At 40.5% G+C, this 27,409-nt stretch overlaps 1 protein-coding gene across 2 annotated transcripts in view; it reads left to right on the forward strand.

Moving 5' to 3' along the window:
• Positions 1–27,409, forward strand: part of LOC150087344 (retinoic acid receptor RXR-alpha-B-like) — a 186,937-nt gene that overhangs the window by 71,379 nt on the left and 88,149 nt on the right. The window lies entirely within an intron of this gene.

Here is a 27,409-nt window from a genome sequence, read left to right on the forward strand (position 1 = left end):
CCTTGTGAGGTAGAGAAATGATGAAGCAAACAACATCGGCACAACAAAGGAAACAAAACAGTACAGAGGGACTTTATTCAAAATGGCAACACTGGCTACCATGATACAGATGCATCACTGCCAAAGATGGAACAAAGGGAAGAGGTTGTCCTCAGTAGGAGATATGGCCACCCCTAATGTCGATGTAGGCTTTTCACTGCCTGTCCATACTTAGAACAATTTTGTTGATAAGTTCTTGCAGTAACATCGTCCATTCCTCTGTCACCGCCCTCTTCAGCTGGTGAACATTTTTTGGTGGGTGTGGACGTGCCACCAGGCATCTCCCCAGTGTCCCATATGTGTTCGATGGGGTGTATTTTGGGGGGGGGGGACGGCAGGCCAATCCATACTAACAATGTCCTCACTTTCCAAAAGCATATCAACAGCTGCAGTGCAATGGGATGTGTCGTTATCATCCATAAATACGGGGCCAATGGCACCTCGGAACTGACGCACATGGGGATGGATTACCTCAGTATAGTAGCATGCACCGTTTACAGTACCACTTTCCAGTATCTGGAGTTGTGTATGTCCATCCAAGATAACGCCTCCCCCAGACGAGAACACCTCGACCACCATATCGATCCCTTTCAGTGATGTTTACGGAGTGATACTGTGTGTCAACCTCTCGCCAGATTAGCTGGCGTCCAGAATCGCTGCTGAGACTGAATCTAGTCTCATCAGTAAAGAGTAACTTAAGTAAAGAATTTGTGGTTGTAAACTTTAGAAATAGTGTTGGTCCTTAAGTTTTGCACACCAGTGTATGACCATATTCAAGGAAAATCTTAACTGGGTCATGGAGACTTCCTGCTCCAAGTTAGAGACATCCTTCACACTCAGAACAGGATTTGCATCAGCTGGGCTTCACTCTGCTTGAGAAATTTCATCCTAGTTCTGAAATGTTTTAATTGTCTAGGCTTTGGTGACACATCAGCCAGATGCTCCAAGAAGCAACCCTCTTGTGAACATTGCACTGACCTTGTCACATCTATAAGGATTGCCCGAATAAAAATCATCCTGCAAAATATGCAAACTGCAAGAGTGAACAAGCCACACGCTCATTTTGTAAGAGGTGGTACCTGCACTGTGTTAAAACAAGCATCTGACAACTTCTGCTCCCAGGCCAATCATGGGTAAGAAATTTTTAACAGATCTACTGATAAGCTGAAGCTAGCACACATCAATACACAATGCTCAACATCAGTGGCCATTCAGTTGACACAAGTTATGGAAGAAATGGATCTGGTCCTTTTCCTTTAGGAACTATACTGTATTGCAGGATAGGTAGTTGTATACCCTCACTCTTTTTGGAAATTCTAGACTACAGTAAGAATTCACCTTGCCTGTAAGACTGTCATCATTATTTGGAATCCAAATCTGGTTGTTATGAGACTACTGTCTCTTTTTACACCTTTCTGTGCTCTGATTGAAAAGGACACTGGCTGCTTGACAGTAGTGTGAGCCTACTTCCAGTACATTGAAGATATCCAATTTTACACTGCTCAGCTGGAAAATGCTCGTGGCTCTGGACACAGTCAATTTTCTCATTGCTATTGATTCCGGTGCCTCCGTAGCCAGGTGGGCAGGAGCAGCAGTGTGTAGCACATGCTTCTTGATTAGACCGGGGTTCGAGCCCGTGACCACCAAATATGGAGGACGCGGAAAGGTCAGGGAATGACCAAAATGTGAAATTAAAACTACTAGTGAACATTGCTTAGTCATCCTTTGCAAGTGCTGGTACTCCTCCCCCAATGCAGCCTTTAGAACAACGGGTTTTACCAAATTGACCAATTGAGACAAGTTTGATTGCATTATCTTAGAAAGGATTTTTTTTTTTTTTTTTTTTCCTTTGGTAGTTGTTGGCGCATCTGCTTCTGTGGCCATAATGCACCTCCCAAGGGTTTTTTTTTTTTTGCAGTACTTTGATCCAAGCCCGAGGCGGGATTCGAACCCGTGAACTTTGGGTTGCCAGGCAGGCACTTTACCCACCCGGCTAGCCCACTCGGCTAGAAAGGATTTAAGTGCTGTTCCCTCAATATTATGATAAGCTGTGAATGGATTGCCAAAGGAAGACTAACCAGTAACTTCTCAAGCAGGCTTCCAGCACAGCCATGAAAAGAAAACCTGCCTACTCAGGCATGTACCCTGGTGGACTTCTGAAATTGCAGCATTGTACTCTGACTCCAAGCATGCCTGGAAGGCATACCAGAAGAAACATACACTGGTGTGCAAAACTTAAGGACCAACACTATTTCTAAAGGTTACAACCACAAATTCTTTACTTAAGTTACTCTTTACTGATGAGAGTAGATTCAGTCTCAGCAGCGATTCTGGATGTCAGCTAATCTTACCTCACTGAAAGGGATTGATATGGCGGTTTATTTATTCTCGTCTGGGAAGGCGTTATCTTGGATGGACATACAAAACTCCAGATACTGGAAAGCGGTACTGTAAATGGTGCACGCAGAGTAGAATTACCCATTAATGCAATGAGGCACGTGCCTAGAGGCCCCAGGCTTTGGAGATCCCCAAGCCAAGACATTTTCCTATAGTGTTCTAAAATAGATTAATGTTTTCAGTAAACATCATAAAAATCTTGATTATTTTAAGTGAAAATTTTTTCAAAACAATTATTACGTTTTAATACGTATTTTGAACAGTGCAGATTATCTACGCTTTAAATAATGGTGCAACACCAATGGCTGTAATGAGCCAAGAGCGATTAAATGCCTTATCCCTAATTTCCATTGAACATGAGTTTGCCGAAAAAATAAACTTTGAAGACATAATCAATAAATTCGCGAATTATAAAATTTGCAAAGTAAATTTGTAAAAACGACAAAAAATTATTCATTAAACTAAAAAGTTTTATTATTTATCATCCTCTAACCCTTTAACAGGCAGAAAAATCCAGAAGTTCAAAAAATTCAAAGGTACGAAATTTCATTTATTTGCCACCTAACTTTTATTTTTTTTTATTCTTTTTTTTTTTTTTATTATTATTATTTTTTGAGGGGCCCCCAAATATAATTTTCCTGGGGGCCCAACTATCCTTAATCCGCCACTGGGTGCACGCTACTGTACTGAGGTAATCCTTCCCCATGTGTGTATGTTCCAAGGTGCCATTGGCTCTGAGTTTGTGTTTATGGATGATAACGCCACACCCCATCGCATTGCCCCTCGACGTGGGCACCTGTACATGGTGAGGGGACCTCCCAGTGACGCTGCTGGACTTCCAGACTAGCATCACTGGGATCTAACGCCCATACCTTGGTTCCAGGGTTACATCTTTGGAATCCAGCGTGTGCAGCCGTGCGGCGCGACCCGTGGAAGCGGAAAGGGGGATCCTGGTGGTTGAGGGGCCCAGCCTTAATACCCACTTTGGCCCCTGCTTCGACAAGATGGGTGGTCCCGGACCGGCCCGACTGGGATCAATCGGCGGGTGGTACTATACTGCTAGGGTCAACTGCGTTCCAATAAGTCTCCCTCCCTTTGGTCCTGGGACGGGATAAAGACTTATTGGAAACGTGGGTATGGTGTTCTAAGCGAACTCGGCGTCCCATTCGTGTACGCAGTACCTGCTAGTTCACGAGTGGGCGCCCCCTCGTAGGGCTCCGTGGTGGGTGAGGTACTTAGGCATCAGACACTTTTTCTTTACTCTTATGAGTAATTTAAATTCTATTTCTTCTGGGGCCCCAACAAGGCCCCTACCTAATCGAGACGAAACCACAGAAAACACTTGTGCAAAAAGAGCCAGAACTGAGGATACACCACCATCTGTGACACCACTCTTCCTCATTCTCCATTCCACCGGAGAGCAGGCACTCGGGAAAATGTCACCCTTTTTCATCCAGAAAGGATTAGAAGGGTTGACAGGATCCCCAAAATCTGTCAAAAGGCTACGTTCTGGAGACATTTTAGTTGAGGCTGCAAGCCAAAAACATGCACAGCAACTACTGAAAGCCACATCTTTAGGGGGATTACCGATCATCGTTACTCCCCATAAAACCTTGAATTTCTCACGCGGTGTCATATCAGAGTGGGATCTTCTTCATGTTTCTGAAGAAGAGATCTGCTCTGAACTTAAAGAGCAAGGAGTGACGGCTGTCAAAAGAATATCGATGCGGAAGGATGGGAATCTCGTCCCTACCCGAGTTCTCATCGTAACGTTTAACACCCCACGGCCTCCAAGTTCCATAAAAGCAGGCTATTTAAACTGCCCAGTGAGGGTTTATATCCCCAACCCACTGAGGTGCTTTAAATGCCAAAAGTATGGCACTCTCAAACAGCTTGTCGTGGCAACCCCGCCTGTGCTCGCTGTGGTGCTAAAGACCACGAGAGCAAGGAATGTTTAGCTTCTAAGCCAAGTTGTACAAACTGCCAAGGGGAACACCCTGCATACTCTCGAGCATGCCAGCGGTGGAAAGAGGAGAAGGAAATTCAGAAACTAAAAACAGAGCTAAACATCTCCTATCAGGAGGCCAGAAGACGCATCCAACCTATAAATAGCGCCAAGCCCTCATATGCCCAGAAAGCTTCTGGGAAAAGTACCATTGGTACTCAGACTGATATGAGTATTCCACCAAGGGAGTCTTTTACCCCCATTGCGCGCTATTTATTAAGTTCCGAAAAGCCCACCCAAAAATCACAGTCAGCCGCCACTGCTATATCCGTACCTCCTAGTGCTCCACCACTTCCAAAACAGAGTACTAAAGAAACCAAGAAGAAAGGGGAGCAGGCATCTACAATTCAAGAGACAATGGATGTCGAAAATAAGGAGGTACAGGACGACCCTGTCCTGGAACTCTTTGCGAAAGACGAAGAAGAAATGGATACAGGCCAACGTCCAGTCTTTCCAAAGAGAGACAAACCCAGGACTGAGAAAATGAAGCCCTCAGCCCTTCGGAAGCCACCAAACGGACCCAGTAAATCAAAATAATGGGTACATTTAAATTTCTCCAATGGAATTGCCGTGGATTTCGTAGAAATAGAGATGACATCAAGGCCCTCCTGAGTAAGCATGAACCAACTTGCTTTTGCTTACAGGAGACGTATTTAACGGCAAAAGAAGATCCTTACTTACGTAACTGCTCAGTTATTCGCAGAGACAGAGCTGGGGATGGACCTGCCCACGGAGGAGTTTCTATCCTTGTGGGTAACCACAACCCCTTTCAAGCTGTGATTCTTACCACTAATCTAGAGGCTGTAGCAGTTCGTCTTACAGTAGGGTTCCTACTAACTGTTTGCTCTATTTATTTGCCACCTGGGAACGACACCGCCCAGGCAGACCTTGATGATCTCATTAAGCAACTGCCACCCCCTTTCCTATTATTAGGGGATTTTAATGGGCATAATCCGCTGTGGGGTAGTTCTGACATCAACAGAAGGGGTTGGATTATCGAGCGATTGCTTGAAAACAATGATCTGGCCCTTCTAAATGTGGGATCTAACACCTTTTTCCACACGGCTACCCGTACATTTACTGCTATTGATCTTTCCATCTGCTCCTCTTCCCTCCTGCCTCTGAGTACATGGGAGGTTGAAGATAACCTTTATGGTAGTGATCACTTCCCCGTGTTATCCACCATTTCAAATGGGAGACAATGTCACCAGTCGAGGATACCACGTTGGAAGATCGATCATGCCGACTGGAATGCCTTTCGTCATCTGGCAACATTTAATACCACCATAGTCAGCCAGGAGCCAATTAATGAGGCAGTAAAAGACATCACAGAAAGTATAGTCCAGGCAGCAGCAGTTGCAATTCCCAGGACATCGTCCCGCTTTCCACGTTTTCCAAAACCATGGTGGAATGGAGAATGCACAGCGGCTAGGAAGGCTCAAAACAAAGCATGGGGAATATTTCGCCGTTACCCCACCACAGATAATTTAATAGCCTTCAAACGTGCACGTGCCAAAGCACGGTACATTAGACGTCAGAGCCAAAAGGAATCTTGGATCAAATTTACATCTTCCCTTACACGGGCCGCCAATCCCAAAGCCATCTGGGACAAAGTTCGGAAAATGAAGGGCAAATACAACTCACACCCTTCATCGATCCTGGAACATAATGGATGTACAATTGCAGATCTAACTGCAATTGCAAATACTCTAGGGGAGACATTTGCTAAAGTGTCTTCAGAAACAGCTTACCCCCCAGAGTTCCTCGCACACAAGCAGAGAGCAGAAAAACATCACCTAAAGCTGTCCTCTAACAATCGCGAGGAATACAATCAGCCCTTTACACAGTGGGAGCTGAAAGCAGCACTCTTACTCTCCAAGGCGAGTGCTGTTGGGCCAGACGACATCCATTATGAGATGATTAAACATCTTTCATCGGAATCCATGGATCGTTTGCTCCGTCTCTATAATAGAATCTATATTGAAGAGACATTTCCAGACTCGTGGCATGTGGCAACTATCCTTCCCTTTCCGAAACCAGGAAAGGATCCAAAAACACCAAACGATTACCGTCCTATTGCTCTGACGAGCTGCTTGTGCAAGATCCTGGAAAGAATGGTCAATGCTCGTCTCTTGTGGTATTTAGAAGCTAATGACCTCCTTTCCAGGATACAGTGTGGCTTCCGAAGGAATAGGTCAACACTTGACCATTTAATCCGCTTGGAAACATCTATACGTGATGCTTTCCTAAAACGTGAGCACCAGGTGTCAGTTTTCTTTGATATGGAAAAAGCGTATGACACGGCTTGGAGATATGGAATTTTAAAAGATATATATAACTTTGGTCTTAGAGGACACATTGCCCTCTTTATCAAAAACTTCCTTACAGACCGGTCTTTCCAAGTTCGTGTGGGATCCACCCTCTCCCGACCATTCTGCCAAGAAGAGGGAGTTTCACAGGGATCAGTTTTAAGCGTTATGCTTTTTGCAATCAAAGTTAACTCTATAACCGAACAACTTCCTCCTACCGTAAACAGTGCCCTCTTTGTAGATGACTTTAGCATCTTTTTGCAGTCATGCAATATGAGGGTCATCGAAAGACAATTGCAGCATGCCATAGACCACGTCAACTCTTGGGCAGTGACTAATGGTTTTAGGTTCTCGCCACAGAAGACCGTCTGCGTACACTTTTGTCGCAAACGGAACCTTCACCCTGAACCAGAACTTAAACTCGGACAAGACATCATTCCAGTAGCACCTGAGACAAAATTCTTGGGGCTCATTTTCGACAAGAAGCTGACATTTTTACCTTACATTCGTCAACTGCGGACAAGGTGCACAAGAGGGTTGAATCTCCTACGCTCTATTTCCTCCAATAAATGGGGAGCAGACCGCTCCACTTTGCTCAGCCTCTATCGTGCACTTGTCCGATCTAAACTAGACTATGGGTCCCAAGTGTACACATCGGCTAGAAACAGCGTACTTAGATGGCTGGACCCAGTCCACCACCAAGCCATCCGTATTGCTACTGGAGCATTTAGAACATCCCCTGTCCAGAGTTTATATGTTGAAGCATCTGAACCACCACTGTCATTGCGACAAAAGCAATTGTCTTTAAAATATACTGTTAAATTAAAATCCCTGCCAGACAACCCTACGTGGACGTCCGTTTTCAAGCCACAATGGGAAAACTTATATAACACTCGTCAGACTGCCAATCGGCCTTTTGGTATCCGTGTCCAAGATCTGCTCAGAGAGCTCGACATCACGGTAGACAATGTTGCCCAATCACCAAGGCAATCACTTCCACCCTGGCATGCTTGCATTCCATCATGCGACTTCTCCCTTAAAAATTGGGGTAAGTCCACAACTCCATCTTCTGTCTACCACCAACTCTACGCTGCCCACCGGACCGAATATTCCGACTTCTTGCCTATCTTCACTGATGGCTCGAAATCGGAGTTGTCTGTTGGATGTGCTGCTATCTTTCCAGGTCTTTCTATATCTGGAAAGATTCCCCAACAATGCAGCATATATACAGCTGAGTTGTATGCTATAGAGTTAGCCTTGGACCACATAAAAACCCATAGGTACCAAAAGTGTATGGTGTACGCTGATTCTCTAAGTACACTGCAGGCTTTATCGGGTAGGAGGTATAATCCTCATCCATTTGTGACCCGGATTCAGCAGACGTTGCATTCCTTGTTTGAGTGTTCATTTGACATTCGTTTCTGCTGGATTCCAAGCCACATTGGGATAGTGGGAAATGAACTGGCAGATGCTGCGGCCAGGTCACCCGAACCCCAAAAACAGTTATTGCCTGTTAGTCCCCTATACAGACTACAGGCAGTTAATACACGATAAATTACTGTCCCAATGGCAACAATCCTGGCATGAGCAAGTCACAAACAAGCTCTATCAGATAAAGCCTGTAATCCGACACTGGCAGTCTAGTCTGCGCACGAATCGCAGAGAGGAAGTTGTTTTAGCTCGGCTCCGCATAGGACACAGTCATCTTACACATGCTTTTCTGCTGAGGGCAGATGACTGTCCTATGTGTGAGAATTGTGACACCTATCTAAGTATACGCCACATTTTAACCGAGTGTCCACGTTTTAGACACGAACGTGATTTTTATTTTACCGCTTTTAGTCCTCTGGCTGAGCCTTATACACTCAGTCAGATTTTATCCGACAATGACAATGTGTCAGCTGTTTTTAACTTTTTAAAATCAGTAAACCTTTTTAATCGAATTTAAAATTCATTTGGCATTCCTTTGCTCATATGTTTTGTACTTTTACTCCTTTTATATCTCGACATGGTGGCCTAACTACTTAGGTCACTGAATATTTTCACTTTTTATATATGACCGGTATTTGGTGCATTATAGCCTCAGTTGCTGATGCGCCAATAAACCCCAAACCAAACCAAACCAAACCCCATCGCATTGCAGCTGTGATATGCTTTTGGAAAGCGAGGACATTGTTTGTATGGATTGGGCTGCCCGTTCTGGCAATCTAAATCCCATCGAGTATATATGGGAGGCTCTGGGGAGACGCTTAGCAGCGCATCCACACCCACCAGAAAATGTTCACCAGCTGATGATGGTGCTGACAGAGGAATGGGCGATGTTACCGCAAGAATTTATCAACAACATTGTTCTAATATGGCCAGGCGATGCAACGCCTGCATTGACATTAGAACTGGCCACATCTCCTACTGAGGACCACCTCTTCCCTTTGTTCCATCTTTGGCAGTGATGCATCTGTATCATGGTAGCCAGTGGTATGTTGCCGTTTTTGAATAAAGTCCCTGATTTCCTTTTTGTTTCCGTTGTTGTGTCAGTGTTGTTTCCTTCATTGTTTCTGTACCTCACGAGGTTCTTTTGGTATTCTTTTCCTATGTGAGAAGCTACAGGTGAAAACCTGACTGGTGTCCTTAAATTTTGCACACCAGTGTAGAACAGGCCCACAGTAAGTGGCAGACCACCTCAGGTTTTTAAGACAAATGTAAAAAGGTATGCTAATCTAATCTGTCATGGAATATGGAGGGTAACTCCAACTCTTGGGGTGGTGCATAAAATGGTGTTTAACAAGCTGGCATCTTGTGACATTATAAACTCTGTGATTCACAGAAGATCCCTCAAAACTGCAAATTTAAATTGTACCATGGAACAGATCCTGGATGCGATTGTCATTAAGGCTGGTTGCTAAGGGGCCAGTTATACAAACCTGACACTACACTAAACACAAATCGTAAGTAACATCCATAACTGGCTTAGCAGTGTTCATGCTTCTTCACAGTGACATTCAATTGGTTTGTGGGAAAGCCCTGGTACTACCTAGACAAGCCAACCCATGTCCCTTTTGCCCTACAATTGCCTGTTAATCTGATCAAATGACAGTGTGAAATCTTTTGATGTTTTGATCATTACAGGACGTTAATAGGCAACCACTTCTTTCTTCATCTTCAAGCAAATCTTCCCCTTGAAAAACCTTTAACACCACTTGAAAACTTGTTTTCTTTTTTTCTTTTTTTTTTTTTCTTAGCATCATCTCCATAAACTGTAATAATCATTTTGTGCTTCCCTGGCCAACTTTTCAAGATTACAGAAAAATTTAATGTTCATACAATTGTTCAAATCTCCCTGTAAATATCTGCTTCCTCTTCTCATATCCCTCATTTTAAATACATGTGGCAAATAAGAAAAACAAGTATTCACTGAACACACCTTTTTTGTAGACTGGTGTATAAAATAAGTTAACTTGGTGTGCATGTGCTAAAAAGATGTTATTATAAGCCTCACTTAGAATCTTTAAGCATTCAGTAATTAAGATTATTCACCACTTTTTGATTAAACCAAAACCAGATTTTTTTTTTTTTTTAATGAAATTGTTTTAAAATCTGATTTTTGACAGTTTTATTCTAGCGTTGGACTTGGATTTAATGTCAACAAGTGTCTTTGGTCTTATCATTCTTCAACTTGTTCATGGTACTAAGTACTATAGGTTCTAATACTTCTCATGTTTGGGATTTTCATTAAAAAAAACAGGAAAAGAACATTAATTTTAAAGCATTTACATAAAATTCACTTTTAAAAAATTTTCACTGCAAAAGACCAACACTGCAGCAAACTCACTGCAGAAAGGGGTTAAATTCATTTTAATGGCTTGATAAAGAAATGAACAAGAATATAAATTTCCAGCTATTCTTGATTTCAATCACAAATACATTATTGTAAGTCAAGTTTTCATGACATCAGAGTTGTTCGTCCTTTTACCAAGTTTCTTGCAAATAGAATTTCAGATATCAATGAAACTTATCACTCCATAAATGAATTATAGTATAAAAGTAGAATCTACAAACTTGACGTACTCTCATCACCATAAGCTCTCTGCATGGTCCATGGAAGGCCCACGGACGGCCAGAATTCAGTCAAATATCCATCTTTTCTTACCTTTCTCTCTAACTTATTCTGGATTTTTCAGCCTATACAACAACATGCATATCAGCTCGCTTTTACAAAATAAATGAAATGGATATGAGCAATGGAAAGGTCTGGATTCAATTCATACCAGCTACCCATAGGAATTTCTGAAATCCTCAATTGAGGCTGTGGTTAGACAGTATCACAGAGGAAATAGGATTCTCTCCTAAAGTAATTGAGTTTTTCAGTTTGCACAATCTGCAAATTGATCTGTGAGTACAGACTTCTATGGACAAAAAATACAATACAGCAATGAGTGATAAGCTGTACTCCCTGTAAAATACAGTAAACTCCTGTTATAGTGCTTTCAAAAGGACCAGTCCCAAAGGGCACTATAAGCAAGGTCCCCTCCCCCACTTCACTGGGTTAATCATGGAACCAGAAAAAAATGGTACTTTAAGTAGGACTGTTATAACAGAAGTTTACTATAATTTTAACATGAATTTGTCTCTAGCCCAGTGGTATCCAACCTATGGCCTGCAAATTATTTTTATACAGCCTGTGCAGAAAGTGAATTGAAACAGCATTTTAAATTTTGTTAATTATCAAAAAAAATTTCTCATTAAATGTTTTGTTCAATAAATGTAATTGTGTATTGTACTTAATAAAATTTTGGAATATTTTCAATTTTAGGTGTATCATTATATTATTTATTCACCTTTAATATTGAAAAGCAGTCATCCTTTTTTGGGTTGTAAATTTTCTAAACTGAGCATTTAAAAGCAAAAGTAAGGAATTGTTTTAAAAAACAAAAGTAAGTTATAATTATAATAAAATCTAAAATAAATCACTGACATATAGTTAGGGAAGGACGTTACATAGTTGTTTTCCATTAAGGTTATTATTATGTTAAAATCATTCTTATACCACGTGAAAATTAACAATATAGTTTATTAGGTTGTTTGCCTACATTACTATACATTAATATGGTGTTTGGGTATCTTACCAATACCCATCGTCAGACCAAGCTGTTGGGGAACAGAAAAATAGAAAGAAAAATTTGAATATTTTAGAATATTATAATTACCAATAATACAATTACAGTTACCAGTTTACAATATTACTATTACAATTTACAAATTAAAGTACAGTAGACTCTCGATTTTCCGGGATAGATGGTAAAAAAAAAATCCCGGATAATCGATTTCCTGGTTAATCCAAAAATACAGAAGTACCCGACATACGTAAGAGATATGTTCCAGAACTTCTTACGTAAGTCAACTTTTACGTAACTCGGGAATGACTAATAACATATTGCTACTATATTATTATTGACATATCTGAATTCGGCAAGAATTCTTGTTAATGTTTGACCATTTTCATACATCATTATTTTAATTTTCTGATCCAAATCGATCGCTTTCCTTTTGTTGGTAGATTTACTAGTACTGTTGTCACTTATTCTCTTAGTTGACACCATGACAACGAACAAAATAATTTTCTGTAAAGAACTTCACAGGGTTAAGGCGAGAACTCACTATTATCATCCCACACGAGCTCACATTTTATTAAAGCACATTTCTGCAGGTCACTACCATAAAAACAATTTGCACTTTCTGGTTTATTGGTCTTTTCTGTTAGCACAATCTATTATATAAACGGGTAGTAAACTCGATCTTATTGCATTTGCAATAATATCAATAGCTGGAATTCTGGGGATTTTTACATTATTATAGTGAAATGTGTGTGTCCCCATCACTGAAATCTTCAGCCATATAAAAAAAATATAAATAAATTTTAAGAATCTTCTTTCCTATTTTTTTGCTTTTTACTCCGTATCTCACTTGTGCAATTTGTGCATGCCGTAATTGTCATTATTGATTGCTTATTATTTTTTTTTTGTTTTAAATTTAACGATCCTTAAAAACAAAAAAAAATGGGTAAAAAAAAAAAAAAATGGGTGATAAAAAAATTTACAAAAGTCCGAAGTTGCATAAGTTGGGAACTTACTGTATCTAAAAATGTTCAGCAACCTACGTAAAAAGTATGGCGATAGATAAAAAACAAAAAAAACTTGCGACGCCCTATTTGTGTGTCTAATACAGTGCTTCCCTTTATTCTTTACGATGTCCATTTTAAATCTAATAACTTCTCTTTATTTTTTACAATGTCATATATGGTTTGGTCACCAACATTATAACGGTTCTTTAAAGATTTAACGGATGCACCGTTTTCAAACTTTTGAATAATTTCAAGTTTTTGCTTAACTTGAAAGCACAACTTTTTGTGTTTGCCCATCATTTTCACGATTTCTAGAAAAATAAAATTTTGACATCCTTGATATAAATAACGAAACAAAATTTGCCTTTTTGCGGTGCAACGGAACACAAGAATCGACGCGACACATTTAAACTAAACGTTTCTTCTCTCTTTTTTTTTTTTTTTTTTGAGCAGCGGGTGTGAAGACAGCAGGGGTTGCAAGATAATAGGTACATTATCTCTCAGTGACAACTTATAATGACGCTTCTTGTCGCTTATTTATGACTTGCAAAACATCTGTTTATACGATTTCTGGTCGATTTTTTTTTATTTGGAGTCCTGAACTGTCCTGGACTAAATTTTAAGTTACTTTTACGATAGAATAGAAAACAGGAAACTAAGAATTAGCATTAGCATTAGTAGAGGCATTTGATGCAAGAAAGCAAGCTTATGCAGCATCAGCCAAAAAAAAAAAAAAAAAAAAACCACTTCCACTTCACCCCTCTGTTCGTTCAAAATACCTGTCCAGCTGAGCCTTAAACTTATTTAGGCTATCAACCTCCACCACAAGGGATGGAAGTCTGTTCCACCAACCAACCACCCGCTGGTTGGTTGGTGATATCACTAAGCCAGAATCTGGCTTAGTGATACTCGGGCTAGCCTTCTGGTAATAACATTTAAATAACACCTCACAAAAATGACCACAAAAATATACTGAATGGTTTAATTATTAGTATTTCACAGAATGTGAGTGGACTCTAAAGTTCTGTTTCTATCTCACATGAAACATTTAAAAAACTTTGGTTCCTAATTAAAAATCTGCTGCATATTTCTGATTTAGATATCTTTTTTTAAATACATATCTCACATCTATTTAGCATTAGCATTAGTAGAGGCATTTGATGCAAGAAAGCAAGCTTATGCAGCATCAGCCAAAAAAAAAAAAAAAAACACTTCCACTTCACCCCTCTGTTCGTTCAAAATACCTGTCCAGCTGAGCCTTAAAACTTATTTAGGCTATCAACTTCCACGACAAGGGATGGAAGTCTGTGCCACCAACCAACCACCCGCTGGCTAAAGGCAAATTTCCGCACGTCTATCCTACATCTGTCTTTCCTCAATTTGAATTTATGCCCTCTCAGGTGATTATTCTGAGTGAGAGGAAGAATCCCATCAGCATTGAGCATGCTCAAACCATTCAAGGTTTTATACACCTCTATCAGATCACCTCGCTGGTGCCTAGTCTCCAGACACTGTAATTTGCAAAATTTAAGCCTTTCTTTGTAAGAGCACCCCTTTGTTCCATTCACTAATCTTGTTGCCCTTCTCTGTACTCGTTCCAGCAGCTCTACATCCTTCTTGAAATGAGGCCTCCAGACCTGTATACAGTACTCTAGGTGTGGTCTGACCATTGCCTTATACAAGGGAATAATCACCTCCTTATCCCTGCTAGAAAAATTCCTATATATCATTGACAGTACACCATGAGCTATTCTTGCAGCCCTTCTGCACTGCTCAGAGAACTTCATATCTGCCTGCACAACCACCCCCAGGTCCCTTTCATTCTCTACCACTGTCAGTGTAGTACCACAGAGTCGATACATTGCTCTGGGGTTGCTGTTTCCCATGTGTAGTACTTTACATTTGTCAATGTTAAACTTCATTTGCCACCTCTCAGCCCATCTGCACAACCTTTCGAGATCCTGTTGCAGCAGCATAGTGTCAGTAGTATCCTTGACAACCCTGCCGACCTTTGTATCATCTGCAAACTTCGACATTAAGCTTGATATACCATCATCAATATCATTTATGGATACAGAAAACAATAATGGACCCAACACTGAGCCCTGAGGGACTCCACTAATAACATTAGTCCACGACGAGCAGTGTGAATTGATTATAACTCTCTGTCTTCTCCCCCTCAGCCACCCCTTTATCCACAGCAGCAATTTGCCTCCAATGTCACACTGCTCCAATTTGTGCAGCAGTCTTCCATGTGCAACAGTATCAAAAGCCTTTCTAAGATCCAAGTATATAATATCAAAGTTATTCCCTGCATCCAGTTCTTTTGTGACTGCATCATAGTATCCAATCAAATTGGTCAAGCAAGACTTCCCCTTAAGAAAACCATGCTGTGTCCGAGCTATAACTGAAGTCTTGTCTAAATGATCCTGCAGTGCTTCTTTAACTAGTGCCTCCATTATTTTCCTGGAACAGAAGTTAAACTCACAGGTCTATAATTACTTGTGTCAGCCTTTGATCCTCCTTTGTGAATTGGGGTCACATTTGCACATCTCCAGTCTGTGGGTACCTCTCCTGAGTCCAAGGAATCTCTCATAATTATGGCTAAGGGTTTGCTTACTTCCTCTGCTGCCTCCTTTAATATAACTGAATAGATCCCTCCATCCCGGGTGCCTTTCTTGTGTTTATCTTCAACAATTTCTCCTCCACTTTACTCTCAGTTATTACAAGATTCTCTAGCTTACTGCTAGAGTTGAGTACACCTCTGGCTTTCCCCTCGCTAAATAACTCCTCATGTGTGAATGTCGATGGAAAATATTCATTCAGTTTGTTAGCTACCTGAGCAGGAGCATCAGCAGTTGACACATCGATATCAAGTGGACCAATCTGATTCATCCCCTTCCTTCTAGAGTTTACATAAGTAAAGAACTCTTTGCTGTTTTTCTTTGCATCCCTTGCCAAAGATTTCTCGTAATCTGCCTTCGCCTGCCTAACCTCCTTTGTAACTTGGTTACAGATCAACTTGTATCTATCATAGGCTTCTGTGTCATGTGTTAATTTTTATGTATACCATGCATGTTTCTTCTCTGCCATATGCCTCATCAGTTCATCTGACATCCATTTAAGCCTAAACCTTGAATAATATTTCTTAGTTGGTATAAAGTTTCTTAGTAAAGCCTAGTAGCTTCCAAGATATGTTCTTTGAATGCTTCCCATTTTACATTTGCTGTTGGTAACATCATCAGTTGGTCCCACTGTATAGAATTTAAATACTGTCTCAGTCCATCGTAGTCGCCTTTACGAAAGCAATAACCCTTCCCTTTACCCCTAATGGTAGTTACCTCTTTGAGTAAATCCCACTTCAGCACACTGTGATCACTGCCACCTAGTGGTTCATTTATCTGCAGATTCTTAATGCATGAAGAATCACTGCTGATAATCAAATCAAGAGTATTCCTCCCTCTAGTTGCCTCCCGAACATGCTGATGTAGAAAACAGTCATCCAATAAATCCACGAAAGCCTTGCTAGTGTGTGAGTGACCAGCCCCCAAATTCCAGTCAAAATCTGGTAAATTAAAATCTCCCATTATAAGACTCTGATTTACTGGCCCACTCTATTTCCGTGTACAGTTTCTTATTGTACTCATCAGTCATTAGGCCTATAGCACACTCCTACTCTCAATTTTGATCTCCCAATGCTTATGTCACACCAAACTGACTCAACACTACACTATCCAGCGATGTCCACTGGCTTCACTTCCTTGGATTTTATGTATTTCTTAACTAATAGCATAACCCCTCCTCCCTTCCTATCCAGTCTATCCTTTCTGTAGACGTTGTACTCCCCAAATTGCAGTTCTGCATTCCTTATATCTGTGTGACACCACGTCTCTGATATCCCAACAATATCTGCCTTTGATGTTTTGAGCAATACCTCAAATTCATCAAATTTATTTACTAAACTCTTAGCATTGGTGTACACGCAAGTATACATGCACCTATTTCTATTCTTAGCTACCCTAACACAACCCATGTGTTTACTTGTACCCCAATGACTCCCAGCAGTCTCTGAAATATCCTGCATCTTGTTTTTCAGGCTTCTGCTCATTCCAATAGAAGCAGTGCAAGAATCTCTTTCACCTCTGCCAGTGGCTACTGTTAATCTATTCGTCTTTGTCTCCCCCCAAGCTAGCAGTTTTCCGACCCACCTAACACTGCCTCGATAGCATCAGCAAATATTCTTGCACCCTTTCTATTTAAGTGTATCCCATCCCTGTAGAAGCAATCTCTCCTGTTAACAAGTACAGTCCAGGCTGAAAAAAATTCTACCCCTTGAGTCTTGCACAATCTTTCCAGGGCCGAATTGATCGACAAGGCTCTCATCATATACTCCCTCCTATCGTGTCTGGGCAGAATTGCAGACACTTTCAAATTCAACCCTATTTCACGGCTTTTTTTCAACAGTGACCTGTACTTGTTAAGCAATTCTGCCGGTCTCCTACTCTTGATATCATTAGTGCCAACGTGTACAACTATATCACCTTTTGTGCCCTTAAAAGATGATATCAGCTCTACAACGTCATCAACCTTTGCCCCTGGCAGATATACCCTGGTCCTGTTCCACATATCCTTTTTACAAAGCATGTTCCCCGTTTCCCCTGACAATAGAGTCACCAACAACTACTAGTTGCTTTGGGACCAGCACATTCTGCCTTGGGGGTTACCGCTGTGTTGCGCGATGACCAAGTGCAAGCTCTGGCGTTGATGTGGGCAGCTGAGAGCTTGACGGGCCCCTCAATTTAGTTCCTTCGAGGGCATCCACCCTGTCCTTCAAGCTCTCATATAGGCCCATAAGAACTCTGGTTGTTGCCTGATTTCGATACACTCTTTGCATCGCGCACACACAAAGACATCCCCCATGGCAATATCATGTCCCGTACCTGAATGCTCCACAAACATCATGCAAGCTGTGCATTTTAGAAGGCTGTGATTCAGAAGGCAACTGCCCCCCCCTCAGTTCTCCTCTGAGCCACAGCACTTCCATTAGCTTGAGCTTTTTTGTTTTGCTGCTCTGGTCTCAGTCATGATTTCTTTTAATTTAAATAAAATTTCAATTTCAGTTTATAACCCTAACTTATCTCCCAACACGGTTATAACGGGATATATATTTTTTAGTGTCAAGTATTAATTATCTCCGAGTTCCCTTTTTATAACTTCCATATCAGTTATGTATTAATTAATTATGTTACGTTTGTAATCTAAGTCGGTATATGTATTCAGTTAAAAGTACAGTTTAAATGCCAACAAAGTTCAACAAGTTTAATAGATTTTACCGATCACCGAAAATATTATAACTTATACTATATTAACGCTATCTAGGTTCGATATATAACGATCGCATGACAAAGATTTAGCTCAAATATTTTGCTCAATGTTGTGTTGTGCTGAAGGTCTGGCCTGTGGTTGAAAAGTCCACCTCAACATTTGAATATCAGATGTTGAGGTGGCCACTTTAAAATATGGCTTCCTTTACACCATTTCCTGGAAAACTGTGTATAATCTTAATTTGATTCCAATAACCTGATTTATACAGATAAATCACTATGCATTTTTACTAAATTGTTTTGTTGGTTTCATCCAGATGCAGTCAATTTGAGATTAAGATTGGATGGTATGTGCCACATGGACAAACTCATCAGAAATAGTCTATCTTAACTGCTAACATAATTTTAGCACCAGATTTTGTGTATTTCCTTCCATCCTACAAGCTGGTTGTTAACCAGCTTGTAGTGTTTTGGGCAGACAAAAATTATACAAAGGAAGTGATCAATCAAATTTTCACCCTATAGTCACCAAAATGTTAACAGTAATTATTTTTTGTTTTTCCATCAGTTTTTTTCTTAGTGAAGAAGTATTATGCATTATATGAGGGTTGGTCAATAAAGAAAGATTTTTTTTTTTCGCAACATACCTTTATTAATCATCTACATTTTAATGGCCCGTTTCAAAGTGTTCCCCATTTGATGAAATGCACTTACTCCAATGTTTCTGCCATTCTTCAAAAACAGGTGGAAGCCATTTTTTGATAGGCATTTGAGAATTGCATCCACTGTCTTTACACAAATGGAAACGTTTTCCTTGCAGCTCCTTCTTTAACTTTGGAAATAAAGATAAAAATAGCAGGGTGCAAGGTCAGGGCTGTAGGGTAAAAGAAGAACACACTTGACATTAATGATGGCTAAGTATTTGATGATAGTATGAGCAATGTGAGGTCTCGCATTATTGTGATGCAGTATCCACCCACCTGGCCATTTTCAAAGAATGTGATCCGGCAAAATGTGCAGTAAGGTCCTGTAACAGTCGTATGACATTGAACGACATGCAAACCATTCCTTGAATGTCAAAAAAAGAGATGACCATAACCTTTCATGCAGAAGCCACAACTTTTGCTTTTTTCGGGGTTGGCGATGGTGGACTTCCAAGCAGAACTTGGTTGCTTACACTCTGGGTCGAAATGATGAAGCCATATCTCATCTGCTGTTATCACTTTGTACAGAACCTCGCCATCTTCAGTAACCATCCATGCAGCTGCTGACAAACCTCCATGCAAACTTGCTGTTGCTTGGGTGTGAGTAGTCTTGGAACTAACACGTGTCATATGCAAATGATTATGGAGAATGCTGTGCATGCTTCCTATTGATAATCTTAACATCTCTTCCAGTTGCCTTACTGTTATACAATGATCTTCTCTCAACTATGGAAGCAGCATTTATGGTTTCTGTCGTGACAGCAGTGGTTGGAGCTCCAGGACTGCCGGTTTTTGTGACTGAATCATGTCCATCTTTAAACATTCTAAACCAATTGTGAAGTGCTATATATGCACAGCTTACAGGAAGGGAACCCTACTCCTTCCTCTGAGACTGGCCAACTACAGCCTCAATTGAAGACACCTTTAGAAATTCCTCTAGTCTCAATATGATTCAAATCCAGACCTCTCCAATTGAGTAACAAATGGAGAGGTCTGGATTTGAAGTTGGCCCCCACGACACTATACTGTTGTGGGAGCCAACTTTATGTTAGTTATAGTTAACTGGATGTGTACTTTTCTTTCTGGAAGATGTTAGCCCCTCTGGCCTAGGCTGTACAGCATAGGTTTGTTAAGTGTATATCACTTTGTAACATATTTCCTCTTACCAATAAACTGACATTTAGTAACCCATGGTTGTCATCGTGCATAAAAATACATTGAGAATCAGATTCAGTTCTGATTCCCAATACATCAGGGAAAGGAACCACTATAGTGGTGGTTTAATAGTTCTGGGGAGGTATTATGATAAATAGCATTGATTTTTTACATATTTGAGGACGGCACCTCAAATTTTTACAAGTATAGGGACAAGATCCTTGAATATTGTTGAGGCTTTTTGCCTGTGTCACATGCCGTGAATTCATTGTTATTGACACTAATACCCTTCTGTGAAGCTCTGCTGGTCAATGGACTCCTTTAAAGTGAGAATATTTTTCTGATTGAGTGGGTAGCCTGATCTCTAGGCCCAAATAAATAATATGTATGCCAGTATGACCACACAGGTAGAGACTACAGGATTATTACTATATTTTGTGAGTATCACATGGATTCAAGTACATTCATGCATAACTTTTTTCTTATACACTGACTACTTGACTACAGTTATTCCTCTCTCTCTCTCTCTCTCTCTCTCTCTCTCTCTCTCTCTCTGGGATGCTTTAGGAAGAGTAATTGGGAGTGAGATTTTTTACCACTAGTGTGGACATCAGCCTTGTAAGCAGCATAATAACACTTTGTGAGAGTTTTTTAGCTGTTCGGGAATAGGCGTGCTTCCTGTTGGATGTTTGAATTTTATAGGGCTGACCTCACCATTTTTAACCCAGAGTCAGGTGCACACAGGGTCTTGAAGAGCACACAGTATCAGCAATTTCATTCTCTTCAGACCACGCAGCAAAAATGACCAAACTAATACCTTTCAATGAGTGTTTTCTTTAATTTATAATTCCAGAAATGTGTTAGTTGCTAAGCAGGTAAGAAAAATGCAGGAACAAGTTAAGCCTATTCTCATTAATTATACTCTTGCTGAAAAACAAGAATTTTAAAATTGTGCTCATGTACAATTATTGAAGTGCACAGGCTTTGTGTTTTATGGCAGCACCTCCAATCATTACATTCTCTGGCTTTGTGTTATTGAATAGTCTGACGGGCATCCAATTGTTGAGGCATGCAGGTTTTACAATTTATATACTGCTCGCTGACAGTTAAAATAACTTTGAAATAAGGGAGATGATATTAGGCATACACATTTAAAGTGTTAAGTGCTGCAGGGGGATTTTTTTTTAAAATCCCCTCTGCAGCACTTATTTTAAAATGCCCTTTCATAACGTATTTAAAATAAAGGTGTCACCAAAAAATTGAACAATTTTTAAGGTTATTTGTGGGGGTGTGATCTTCAAAAACACTGGTGCAACCAATTAAGGGGTGAATGAAAATCCTCCATGATATTATAGTGGTTTCTCCACTTATTACTCATATGGGGAGGTTTGGGTACTGATCTCATTAGATTAGACGAGTTCTTAAAGGCCTCTTCAGTCTGGGTTGTAGTTAGTGATGGGCATAATTTAAGAGTTCATAATCAAATAATCGATTATGACTTACAATTGAAATAATCAGTTATGGATTTTTGATAATTAAATGCAAAGATATAATCAGAAATGTAGCTGATATGGAAGGAACACACACACACAAGTGGGGGGGGAGCTTAGCCTTGTGGTATAATGAGGCCTCCGTAGCCGAGTGGTCAGGAGTGCAAGTGCAGCAGCACACGTTCTTTGAGTAGACCAGAGTTCAAGCCCCTGACTGCTAAATACGGCCGATCTTCAAAACCCGCATTGGACCAGCGTGGCAGATTATGGTCCATTTCCCTCAGCATGAATTGTTGGGGAGGCTTCCATCCTGCACTGGGTTGATAATGGCTGAAGTTTACTTTTTTTACTTTTATAAGGATGCAAAACTTAAACTTTAGTTTTAATAACATTAGTTTGATTCCATTCTCTGAATTATGAATCATTTCATTATTGAAATTGATTGAGTCATTCAATTATGCCCATCACTAGTTGTAGTACTGCCGGTTTTTTTTTTTTTTTATGTAAACTCCAAACACGAGAGGTATTAGAACCTGGAGTACTTAGTACTGTGCTTGGGTTGGAGGTTGAGAAGATGAAAGAAGATATTTGTTGACATTGGACTTGAACTTCTGTAGACTGTAATTTTCAGGAAATACGTATGAAGGAAGGTTGTTCCAAAAAACGGCAGTTGAATGAATAAATGAGGAAGATGAAAAGTTAGTTCTGTGAGTTTGAAGTTGGACAGTAAATGGATGTTGACTGGTGGTTGCATGTGTTTGGACTATTTTGAAAGAGAGAGCAGAAATTATAAAGCCAATTCAGAAGAACTGTGCCCCTGGAAATATCTGTAGAAGAGGTATGCAGCAGAAACAGTACGTCTATGAGACAGTGAGTGGAGAGACTCTGTTAGAGATGAATCATTAATTAACCTAACTGCCCTCTTTTGCACAGAATCAAGAAGCCTGAGAGAGGTTTTGGAGGCCCCACCCCAGAGGTGGGAACAATATTCCATGGTAGGGCGGATTTGCGATTTGTACAGAGTGAGCAGCTGCTTGGAAGAAAAGTAATGCAGAGAGCGAAAGAGAAAACCAAGTTTTTTAGATGCAGAGGAAGCATTATTAGTAATGTGCTTTTGCCAAGAGAGATTAGAAGTCAGGGTAATCCCCAAAAGACATATCATTTTGCCTAGAAATCAGAGTGTCACCAAAGACAAGCATAGGGGCAGAAGAATCCTTTTTGCGAGATATAAGACAAGACTAAGTTTTAGAAGGATTGAAATCAGCTAAGTTGTCTTTTCCCCATTGGAGAATTACCTGGAGATCGGCATTTAAAGAATTGATAGCAGATTTTCGAAAAGTTGAAGCTGATTGAGCAGGGCAAGGTTTCTTAAATTGAAAAGTGGAATGCAATGTGCTATCATCAGCAAAACTATGGATAGGATTTCCAGTCAGTGGAAGAAGGTCATTAATATACAAAAGGAAAAGAGTGGGAAAAGAAATGAACCTTGGGGGACACCAGCATTAGTGGAGAAGTTGGAAGACAGAGAGCCATCTATCATCACCCTCAGTGAACGATCCGGGAGAAAACTGGATAACCAATTACAAAAAAAGTTGGCAAACCATAAGATGGAAGCTTGTTTAGAAGACCTTTAGGCCAAACACGATCGAAAGCCTTTGAGATGTCAAGAGCAACTGCTTGTGTTTCACCAAACTTTTCCATTGAATTTGTCCATAAATGGGTAAAATAAGCAAGAATATCACCAGTGGATCGACATTGACGGAATCCATACTGGCGATCGTTGATCAGACAGAAGGTTTCTAGGTAGTTTAAGAGTTGGCGGTTAATTGATTTCTCCATTACTTTGGAAAGTGTAGAAGTAATTGCAATGGGACGATAATTGGATGGGAGGGATTTGTCACCCTTTTTAGGAACTGGCTGGATATGAGCAAATTTCCAAGCAGAAGGAAAAACACCTTTGGAATAAGAAAGTGAAAAAAGGCGGCAAAGAATAGGAGTAAGTTTAGGAGCACAGGTTTTGAGAACAAGTGGAGAAATACCATTGGGAACTGGAGCTTTCTTAGCATCAAGATTCGTCAAAATCCTTTTGACAGAAGACCACAGGAGGCATTGAATGGAGTGTGTTGGGAATGGTGGAAAGTGTTTTACCAAGATCATTAATACATGAGTTGGAAGGAAAATGGGATGCTAGTAGGTCAGCTTTATCCTTGGCTGAAGTGACAACAGAACCATCTGGTTTGGACAGAGGTGGGAGCAGAGATGGGCAAAAGTTGTGGCCAATAGCTTTGGCAAGAGAACAGAATCCTTGGCTACCATTAGGGCAAGAAGCAAGTTTTATACTCTTAGCCTATTCAAACTCTAGTTTGGACTGATTGATAACTGCTTTACAATTGTTGCAAGCTTTGGTGTAGGCAGTAAATGACACTGAAGAATTACAAACAAGCCAATTACGATATGCAACGTTCTTCTCTTGAACAGTCCTAGCATATTTATTGGAAAACCAAGGTTTAGATAAAGGATGAGATTTTAAAGTTGAGTGTGGGACAAAGGATTCTATTCCTGCAGGAATAATTTTACTGATACAATCTGAGCAAACGTTGACATCAGAAGTTTTGAAACAGTAATCCGACCAAGGAAAAGAAGAAAAGATATCTCGCAGGTCATCCCATTTTGCATTCTTGTAATGCCAAACAATACGAGGTTGGGAATAGTCATGTGATAAAAGCTTCATTGGAGAAGAGACAGTCACCAAGTTGTGATCTGAGGGGCCTAAAGGACCTCTCACTTCGACCATGTACTTAGAAAGGTTGTTTGTGAGAAAAAGATCAAGCATGTTGGCTGTATGGTTGGGATTGTCCGGTATTCTTGTAGGTAAATGAACAATCTGTGCAAGGTCATTAGTAATTGCAAAAGCCTCAGCATCTCGACCAGCTGGGTCGGTGTGACTAGCAAACGGAAGCCAGCTGGAGTTGTGAACATTAAAATCACCAAGGAAAATTACCTCACTATTAGGAAAGTGTGTCTGGAAAAAGTCAAGTTGCAAAGAAAGGAAGTCGAAGAGCTCCAAGTGATTAGTGGAGTTAGGAGAACGGTAGAGACAACAGATGAATTTTACACAATGAGGTAGAGAGATTTTAAGCCAGAGGAGATTCCAAATTACCAAGTCTCTGACAGGGAATATCGGAACAGACATATGCACAAGTACCACCTTTGAGGTGAAAGGAATCATACAGAGAATAATTTGGGCAACTGAGATGAGCAATAATTGAATCAACCGATAACTGAGATTCAGTCAGAAAAAGTACATGGGGTTTGGCAGACTGCAAGTGGAAATGGACATCATTGAGATTAGAATTGAGACCAGATATATTTGTGAAATGAATTAGGAAGTGTTTTGGAGGTTTAGATCTTTTTACACATAAGCTTACTCTATTAGTTTGACAATTCACAGTGTATTGAATAGTAAGAAAAAGTGTGTGGGGGGGGGACATGCTGTATGAAGTAATGAAATTTTTGGATATGGCATACACGTGGTAAGAATATATACCCAGATCCTTGACATAACGTGGCCTCGACAATGCTCCCCTGCATACACACTAGCTGATCCGGAAGCCTTCTAAAGAGTTACCAATAGGTTTGGTCGGGTGTACTAACTAACTAGCAGCCGGCCTGCCAACACTGTTTTAGAGCTGTACCCTTGAAATGTAAGGAAGATTGGATCTCGCCACGATGTTCATCATAACCTCAAAAGTCATCAATCATACTGCATGATGGAAGAGATGAGGAAGGGTTGACCGGAACATAGCTCTGGAGACTAAACATGGGCAGTTAGAGGGAGCAAGGCTTTTCTCTGCAAGTTATATTCCTCAATGTTTTAGTCTACATAACTTACAACTCCACTTGAGAACATCACTATGTACAAACATAATACACAGGTACATTACAGCCTCAAATGCCAATGTACCATTAAAACCAGCAGTGATGAGTTGAAAAGACCAGAATAACATTGACCATTTTATAATTTCAGAATTATAACCTTTCATTTTTTGCCAAGAGAAGAAAGTACTGAAGAGAAATTTGGACAACAGGTACAATAAAGAATGTGCTCGCCATTTATTGGAAAAAAAAATTAGTTGCAAAAAGATTATGGATTATGCAAATAACTTACGCTATTTGCATAATTGTAAGCTATTTCCTCAGCGCCACTACTCAGCTCTGCTGTACTGTATAAAAGCAAAGCAGTCTCTTCAAAATTATACAGTAGATGTTTGTCTGCAGTACAGCAGCAATGCCAACAAAGTTGCAGGTAAAGGCACTATTAGTGAAGCTGTACTATCAGAGAATTCTGGCATCAGAAGTGCATAAGGCATGGACCTATGACTGTTTGTAAAATGATTGTGAAATTTGAAGCGACAGGACATCTTGGTGTTCAACCAGGTAGCGGTTGAAAATGAGTGGACTCCTCTCATATTGAAGATGTGGCTATGGCTGTCTTGGATTTACCAAGTCAATCTCCATGTGATAGTGCAAGTGTGCCAGCTGTTATTATTATTATCAGCTATATGGTGAAGGGAGCCTGAGGCTTATGCTGTACCAGCCATAATAAAAATCTCGAGTTACCCTAAGAGAGAGAGAGAGACAGAGAGAGAGAGAGAGACAAAAGTAGAAGGGAATCACCAAGAAAGAGAAGAATGATGATATCCAGCTCAGGACCATGGGTGTGCCAAGCCTATACTCACCAGATGTTGAGCCCCTGGTGTTTCTCGTGAAGTGGACATGCCATATTCCACTGTAAGGCTAGTAATGTTTCAGGTGTTGCGGTACTATGCTTACAAGATGCACATGCTACAGCAGCTAAAGCATGGTGATGCAGATATTCATTTCACATATGCTCTTTAGTTTCTGGCGCGAATGACAGTGGATATCACTTGGCCATGGAACATCCTTTGGAGTGATTGAAGCCTACTTCTGCTTAAATGGACAAGTGCATACGCACAACTGTCACGTTTGGGCAACAGAAAACCCTCGAGTTATCCAAGAGGTCCTGTTGCATTCTCCAAAAGTGACAGTGTGGTGTGGATTTACGGCCACATTCATGATTGGCCATATTTTTTTGAACAGGTAACACCGACTGGACAATGCACCTGTTCTGTCAGTGATATTATGAAATGCTGGCAAATTTCGCAATACCAGGGCTGTAACAACGTGGGTGCCTTCAGGATACCATATTCATGCAAGATGGTGTGCCACCCCACATACACCGTTGTGTCCAGAGATTGCTAACACAACACTTTACAGATGAACGGGTCATCAGCTGTTGTTTCCAGGCATCTTGGCTACCCTGATAACCGGACCTCACCCCATGCGACTTCTGGTTGTGGGGTTTTTTGAAGAACCAGGTGTATTGGGAAGGATATCAAACTCTGGCAGATCTGAAGGACAGCATTAGACATGTGCTGACTATTCCAGTTGACATGTTACGTTCTGCTGTAGAAAATGCTGTTCTTCGAATGGAAACTGTTGTTGACCTAAATGGAGGACACATTGAACAATTGTAGTGCTGTTCAAGTGATTTGTATTGCCACAGCGTCATATAGTAACTAATTTTTTTTTCTAATAAATGGCGAGCACATTCTTTATTGTACCTGTTGTCCAAATTTCTCTTCAGTACGAGCCGTAGAACTCACTCCAGAGACTTCTACATAGGGATACTTTAATTTTAACAACCCTGTACTTACAACTGCATTTTTTTTTTTTTTTTTTTTACTATATAACTCTGCAATATATAACGCTAATATGCAGTAGCTGTTGGAGCTCGCAGTACATATACAGTATTTGTATTATTTATAAAAGCACAATGTTTACCTT

This window comes from Mastigoproctus giganteus, chromosome 4 (assembly GCF_048544385.1).
Source record: "Mastigoproctus giganteus isolate SK-2022 chromosome 4, ASM4854438v1, whole genome shotgun sequence".
Taxonomy (NCBI): Eukaryota; Metazoa; Arthropoda; class Arachnida; order Uropygi; family Thelyphonidae; genus Mastigoproctus; species Mastigoproctus giganteus.